Source organism: Triticum dicoccoides, chromosome 5A (assembly GCF_002162155.2).
Source record: "Triticum dicoccoides isolate Atlit2015 ecotype Zavitan chromosome 5A, WEW_v2.0, whole genome shotgun sequence".
NCBI lineage: Eukaryota > Viridiplantae > Streptophyta > Magnoliopsida > Poales > Poaceae > Triticum > Triticum dicoccoides.
Genome location: NC_041388.1, coordinates 580,453,009 through 580,460,448, shown reverse-complemented (window position 1 = coordinate 580,460,448; position 7,440 = coordinate 580,453,009). Strand labels below are relative to the sequence as shown.

Sequence of the window (7,440 nt, the reverse complement as noted above, 5' to 3'; positions counted from 1 at the left end):
CATCCAATCGATCGACTTCAGTTAGCAGCAGTAGCGAAGGAATCGCTCGATCGGGTTCAGTTAACAGCCATCAATCGATCGCTCGGGTTTAGTAACGCGTAGCCTGCAGTGCAATCGCTCGGGTTCAGTTAGAGCCCAAGGCCTCGCTCGGGTTCAGTTAGAGCCAACGCCTCGCACACACGCGCGTACGTGTACGAGAGAAACGCGCATCGCTCGGCCCCCGACCTCCCACCGTAACCGGGAACTCCCTGAAATTTTCCTCGCCCTCGCTTCTACCATGGTTTTTTCCGTCATGGACAGCCCAAAGAATGTCATGCATCTGCGTCTCCGGCCCGCCCAGGATGAAAAGCCCATTTTTTGTCATAGAAGTAGGAGCCCACCACATCTATGATGATACCGGGTTTTGTCACAGTTATTGTCATAGAAGTGCCATATGTATGACAGAAAAAAAATCGTTCGGCCCAAAATGTCACGGATGTGTCTTTTTTTGTAGTGTATTACTCCAGCGAAGAGGGCCCAAACTGGTATAAACCCTTGCACTTACTCCCTTATAAACCACTTGATAGATATGATATCCTCTACATTCATACCCCTGTAGTATTGTCAGGATGATACCCACGACACTTGATTTTAGAGGAATTGCTGCCATATATTTTTTGTATGAGTTGTATCATCATGTAGTTGCTCACTAGTCACACTTGCTTTGTCTGTGTTAGAGGAACAATTGTTTTTTGTTTTTGCTAGTCTAAACTCACATGTTTTTTGTTATGGGTCTCATCATTATGTACATGTAATACATGGGGGGTAAAGAATGGCATATGTTTTCTAGAATAAAAGTAAATGTATGACCTTTTTAGTACTCTTTTTTACATCAACCACAGAGTTTCCCATAAGCAGTGCTACAATTGCTATAACTAGTTTCTCACTTGCTTGTGTTACTAAATCAACACTACTTTCATTTTAACTTTATTTTTTTATTTTTTTTTGAGTTTTCCATCTTTTTTACATAGCTGAAAGTTGAGTTCTCATGATGGGCACATGATAGCCTTTTTGGAAGTTGAACCATGTACAACATGTACGGAAGTTTGTTGGGATGAAGCTATCATAGGACTACAACCCTAATGTATTTTTCATCATTTTTAATTGGGATAACATTTTTGGCCTTTTTCTGTTGTTTAGCTTTTTTGTTGCAAAAAAGAAGAAGCTAAGGTTGTTGGTACACAAAATGTGCATAGAAATGTCAGCCCAAATCAAGAAGTTCATGCAAGGTGTGGATGATACATCAACATATCCATAATTTATGAAGTATTCATGTTGTTATATTATCATCTTGGATGTTTTATAATCATTTTATAGCAACTTTATATCATTTTTAGGGACTAACCTATTGACATAGTGCCTAGTGCCAGTTGCTGTTTTTTTGCTTATTTTTTACATCGTAGAAAATCAATAATAAACGGAGTCCAAACGCAGCGATACTTCTTGGAGAATTTTTATGGACCAGAAGACACAACTTGGGCCAAAGAAGTACCAGGTGGGTTGTGCCCACCTCGATGGCCTCCCGCACCGCCTCTTCGTCCTATAAATTTCCAAATATTCCAAAAACCCTAGGGGAGTCGATAGATCAGAAGTTCCGCCGCCGCAAGCCTCTGTATCCATGAAAACCAATCTAGATCCCGTTCCGGTACCCTATCGGAGGGGGAAATCATCATCCGTGGCCATCTTCATCATCCCGGCAGCCACCATGATGAGAAGGGAGTAGCCCACCCTCGGGGCTGAGGGTTTGTACCAGTAGCTATGTGTTTAATCTCTCTCTCTCTCGTGTTCTTGAGATGTCACGATCTTGATGTATCGCGGGCTTTGTCAATATAGTTGGATCATATGGTTTTCCCCTCCCTATCTTGTTCTGGATTGAGTTTTCCCTTTGAGATGTCCTTTTTATCGCATTGAATAATTTTGTGGATTTGAGAACACTTGATGTATGTCTTGCTATGAATACCTGTGGTGACAATGGGGTATCATATTGATTCACTTGATATGTGTTTTGGCACTCAACTCGCGGATTCCTGAGGTGACATTAGGGTAATCTATGCATAGGGGTTGATGCATGTTCTCGTCTTTTGTTTCTCTGGTTGTAACGATCCGAACCCATGGGGTCCAAATCTTCTGAGCTTTCTGTGCTATCCCTGGATCAAAAGCTAGCACACCCAGTACAAATATGAATATCAAGCACAAACGTCATTTTATTACATCGAAGATCCAAAGTTCAATTTATTACAACTCTCTCAGCTGAAGGCTGAGTTACATAGCGGAAGCAAATAACATAATAATAATCCTGAGCCCATCAGTCACCACAAGGCTAGTTGAGTGTAGCTCCATAGCCCTATCTCGTCACTCATCATCTGCACATGACACGTACAGGTAAGTACTTTGAATGTACTCGCAAGTTGCAACAAGAATGATAACAAATATTCATGATGGGTTGGTGTCTAGGGTTTATTTGCGAAAAGTCAATTTTTTTCCTAGAATATAAACAAAATAAATAAAACGAGTTTTGATAAACATTTTTTAAACATATAGTTTAAGTGAATACTTGGATATCCGCACCAAGATTCACAAAAAATAATTTTCTCCTTCAGGTTGAAGTAAAACACCCCACTGTGTTTAACTACCACCTAACCCTTTATAAAATAGCTTTGAGAAAAGAGAGGGGAGATTCTTCTTCAGTCCAAGTCTTCAGTTGCTCAAAATTGCCCGTAACCGGGGGCACGGCTAATCGATTAGGTTAAACCCTCTGCAGAGGTCGTACACGTTCCTCACATGACACAACCAACCCCGTTTACCGTTACACACTTGGGTGTACGACTAGGAGGAGATTGTGACAAAGCCTTTCCGTAACAGCCCCCTATACCTGACCAAGCCGCCCGCAACTTAGGCAATGAAAGCCCCTCTCCGATGGCGGTCTTGAGGTAAGGGTTTCCCGTTAGTACTAAGCTAAGCTAGAGCCCATAGTAGCATGTGACTGTACTGGAAGCTACATCAAACCATACTTGGAAGATCTCATTCCCCTTGACGACGGTCCCCACCAAAAACCTGTGTGCAAGACCCCAGTCGGGCGCATTCACTGCAAGACCCCGATGGGCGCAATCACTTGAAGACGCTCCCGTCATACCATTCCACACAGGGAGTAGAAGTAAAAAAGTAATAATAGTTTTTGCTTTTTCAAAATATTTTCTAAATCATTGTTCCAAGGGAACAAGTTTGTAATTTTCAAAATATTTGGTCCACCCCCAACTACAAGAATGGCTAAGCGTATAATCCAATAGCATTGGATCCTATGGCTTTACTACTAGCAAAATATTTCCAAAAACAACAATATAAAACCCTACACATGCATACTACTTGCTTTGAAAGTCAATGCAAAATTAAACACGGGATAAATATGGTCAAGGTTGCAACTTGCCTTCTGACTCGCAGCAACACGGTTTTACCTCCTCATAGAATTCGCCTTCGCACTCGTCGCAATCTAACGCAACAAAGTACTTAAGTAAGTCACTCCACATATCAAACATTAACATAACAAGTGATCAAGAAAAACCATCCAACACACAATTCATGCCAAACAACCCTAGCCAGTATATCCATATGATTCGAGTTTATGCACTTTGATCGGTTCCTATGTATGGTTTATAGTTCATGTTAATAAACTAATTAATAATCCTATAACTCTAAATTTTTATGACGACAACAACTAACCAGAAAGGTTTTCTACGGATAAATCTAATGGTTTTAACAATGAAACAAATTTTAGTTTAACGAGTTTACTAAACGATAATCAAAGGAGGTCAAAATTATGTATTGTGCTAAAACAGTAACTAAACCTTACTAAAAAATATTCTATGAGTTCTAGCAGATTGGTATGATTCCAAGGACCAATTTTCATATGTAAAACTTTTTCATATCACTCACAGAATAAAAGATTCAGTAAAAATACTCAAATTATCATTTAAATCAAAACAAAATTTTAATTAGCGTAAAAATGAGATTTCAATTTTTTATAATAAAGTAGAGGTCCTCAGCTTATTTGTCAAATTTGGATAAGCAGTTTAAAAGATGTGGTTTTTCTAAGTTGGGCTAAATTTCTGGAAAAGAAGCGAGGTAAGAAAAAGAGTCGCCACGTGGCAGAATTCTATAGGCTAATACTATTTCGTTTTTTTACAGAAAGAGGGCTGGCCTCACCGGAGGAGTTGGCCGGCGATGGACAACAAACTTGGCGTGCTCTCGTTCGATGATGCGGATGTCTTCGGCAACGAAAGAGAGGTGGACGGAGTAGAGGAAGTCGAAGAAAACTTGCTGAACACCAAAACGCGCTTGGAACCGTCCTCTGGTGACCGTGATGCGTCGCCGGAGTTGGGCGGAGCTCCGACCAGATGCGTACTCCGGCTTAGTAAAACAAAGAATCAACATGTTAGGATGATGCCCAAGGTCGAGATATGAAGGATGGAAGAGTTAGAATGTCTGCTTCACCTCGGACTCGCCGGAACCTTCCACGAACAGCACCAGCGTCACGCAACTCCGGTGAGCAATTCACGACGATGGGTAGGGGTATAAGCTCCCGAAGGAGAGGGGTTCAGGCAAGGAGAGAGTTGTGAGGGGAGGGGGCCTTTTATAGGATGCAGGGGAGGTCGGAACGTTGCAGGGCGTCGTCGGAATTATGGCGTCTTCATGGCGGCTGTTTCCGGTGTTCTAATGGCCATTAGGGCGCGGTTTAGTGCGGGTAACGGAAGAGTAGAAGTTAGAGCAGAGTGGGGGTCCGTTCAGAGCGGATTTGGGGCGAGGTAGAGGAGGGGAGGGGTCGGGCGCGAGTGGGGTGCGGGCGCTGGCTCGTTGCCTGAGTCTGACGAGAGGTTGAGGACGACCGGGTCATGAAGAGATTGAAGAAAAAGGAGGGAGAGAAAAAAACAAAAGAGAAAAGGACCTGGGCCGTTGCTGCGTGCATTGTAGGTCCAACTCGTAGCGTTGTGCTCGTATGCGTAGCTAGCTTAGGAAATAAGAGTGGCTTAAGCCCCGTGAGCTAATTAGATTAGGATTACTATAATAATGTACTACGTGTAGGAAAGTTAAAGGAAACATAAAATAACAATTTCACACAACAAACTTATTAGTTGGGGTCTAGAAAAAAAAAACTACGCACTTAACTTAGTTTGTGTGCACCTACTTATTCAGATGCCTTGACATAATTAAATTACTCAAAATGCAATATAGGGATAATATTCCTACTATTCGGTTAAATAGTATTCCCTCTGTAAACTAATATAAGAGCGTTTAGATTACTACTTTAGTATTCTAAACGCTCTTATATTAGTTTACGAAGGGAGTAATATGCAAATTGCAATTTTGTATAGGTTGTTATTCTAACACTTTAATAATGAAAAGCAATCATAAACACTTAAAATTATTCAAATAATGTTCAAATTACACAAAATGCTCATGCTCCAATATAAGATTCCAAATTAAAATTTTGGGATGTTACACTGGTAGAAATCTAGGGGCACTCTTTGAGATTCTTTATATTGGATTGAGTATTATGAATCTGAAATTGTTTGATGCACTGAAGAAGATGAACGAGACATGGGTGACGAGGTTGCGATGGATGTCGACAACTTCACGGGGGGTGTCAGGGTTGAATCTGGCGGATCTCGAGTAGGGGGTCCCGAGCTGGGGCTAGATGGTGATATGTCTCCAACGTATCTATAATTTTTTATTGTTCTATGCTATTATATTATCTGTTTTGTATGTTTTATATGCATTAATATTCTATTTTATATTATTTTGGGACTACCCTATTAACCTAGAGCCTAGTGCCAGTTTCTGTTTTTTTCCTTATTTTTGAGCTTCGTAGAAAAGGAATACCAAACAGAAATAAACTTTTGCGATCATTTTTCTTGGACCAGAAGACACCTGGGAGACTTGGAATTCAAGTCAGAAGAGCCACGAGGCGGCGACAAGGGTGGAGGGCGCGCCCCCTACCTTGTGGGCCCCACGTGACCGCCTGACCTAGTTCTGCCTCCTATATATTCACATATATTCCCAAACCACTAGAAGCATCCACGAAAACACTTTTCCACCACCACAACCTTCTGTTCCCGTGAGATCCCATCTTCGGGCCTTTTTCGGCATCCTGCCGGAGGGGGATTCGATCATAGAGGGCATCTACATCAACCCTATTGCCCTTCCGATGAAGCATGAGTAGTTTACCTCAAACCTACGGGTCCATAGCTAGTAGCTAGATGGCTTCTTCTGTCTCTTTGATTCTCAATACTATGTTCTCCTCGATGTCCTTGGAGATCTATCCAATGTAATCTTGTTTTGCGGTGTGTTTGTCGAGATTCGATGAATTGTGAATTTATGATCAGCTCATTTATGACTATTATTTGAATCTTCTCCGAATTTTTATATGCATGATTTGATATCTTTGTATTTCTCTTCGAACTATCGGTTTGGTTTGGCCAACTAGATTGGTTTTTCTTGCAATGGGAGAAGTGCTTAGATTTGGGTTCAATCTTGCGGTGTCCTCACCTAGTGACAAAGTAGGGGTAGTGAGGCACGTATTGTATTGTTGCTATCGAGGATAAAATGATGGGGTTTACATCATATTGCTTGATTTTATTCCTCTACATCATGGCATCTTACTTAAAGCGTTGCTCTAATCTTTATGAACTTAATACTCTAGATGCAGGCAAGAGTCGGTCGATGTGTGGAGTAATAGTAGTAGATGCAGGTAGGAGTCGGTCTACTTGACACGGATGTGATGCCTATATTACATAATCATTGCCTTGGATATCGTCATAACTTTGCGCTTTTCTATCAATTGCTCGATAGTAATTTGTTCACCCATCATATTATTTGCCTTCAAGAGAGAAGCATCTAGTGAAACCTAGGGCCCCCGGGTCTATTTTCCATCATATTAGTTTCCGATCTACTATTTTGCAATCTTTTACTTTCAGATCTATAAACCAAAAAACCCAAAAATATTTTATCTCTTGTTTAGTTTTATTTATCTATCTCTATCAGATCTCACCTTTGCAAGTGACTGTGAAGGGATTGACAACCCCTTTATCGCGTTGGGTGCAAGTGTTTGATTATTTGTGTAGGTATTGGTGATTTGCGCGTTCTTCTCCTACTGTATTGATACCTTGGTTCTTAACTGAGGGAAATACTTATCTCTACTTTGTTGCATCACCCTTTCCTCTTCAAGGGAAAAACCAACACCAGCTCAATAAGTAGCAGATGGTAACATCACAAAGTGGGACATGATGTTTTACCCAGGTTTGGGCCCTCTTGAAGAGGTAAATCCCTATGTCCTGCTTCCGTTATATTGATTGTGGATGGGGTACAAAGTACAAGATGATCTACCTCGAGATCGTATGTGGATGTATC

General features: G+C 41.1%; 1 long non-coding RNA gene across 1 annotated transcript; it reads right to left on the bottom strand.

The window, feature by feature from the left end:
* Positions 1–3,463: 3,463 nt before the first annotated feature.
* On the bottom strand, positions 3,464–4,915 carry LOC119297961. The gene is made up of 3 exons (XR_005145776.1): positions 4,528–4,915; positions 4,240–4,443; positions 3,464–3,526 (listed from the first exon to the last, which is right to left on the bottom strand). It is a non-coding gene; the product is annotated as an uncharacterized LOC119297961 (long non-coding RNA).
* Positions 4,916–7,440: the final 2,525 nt, after the last annotated feature.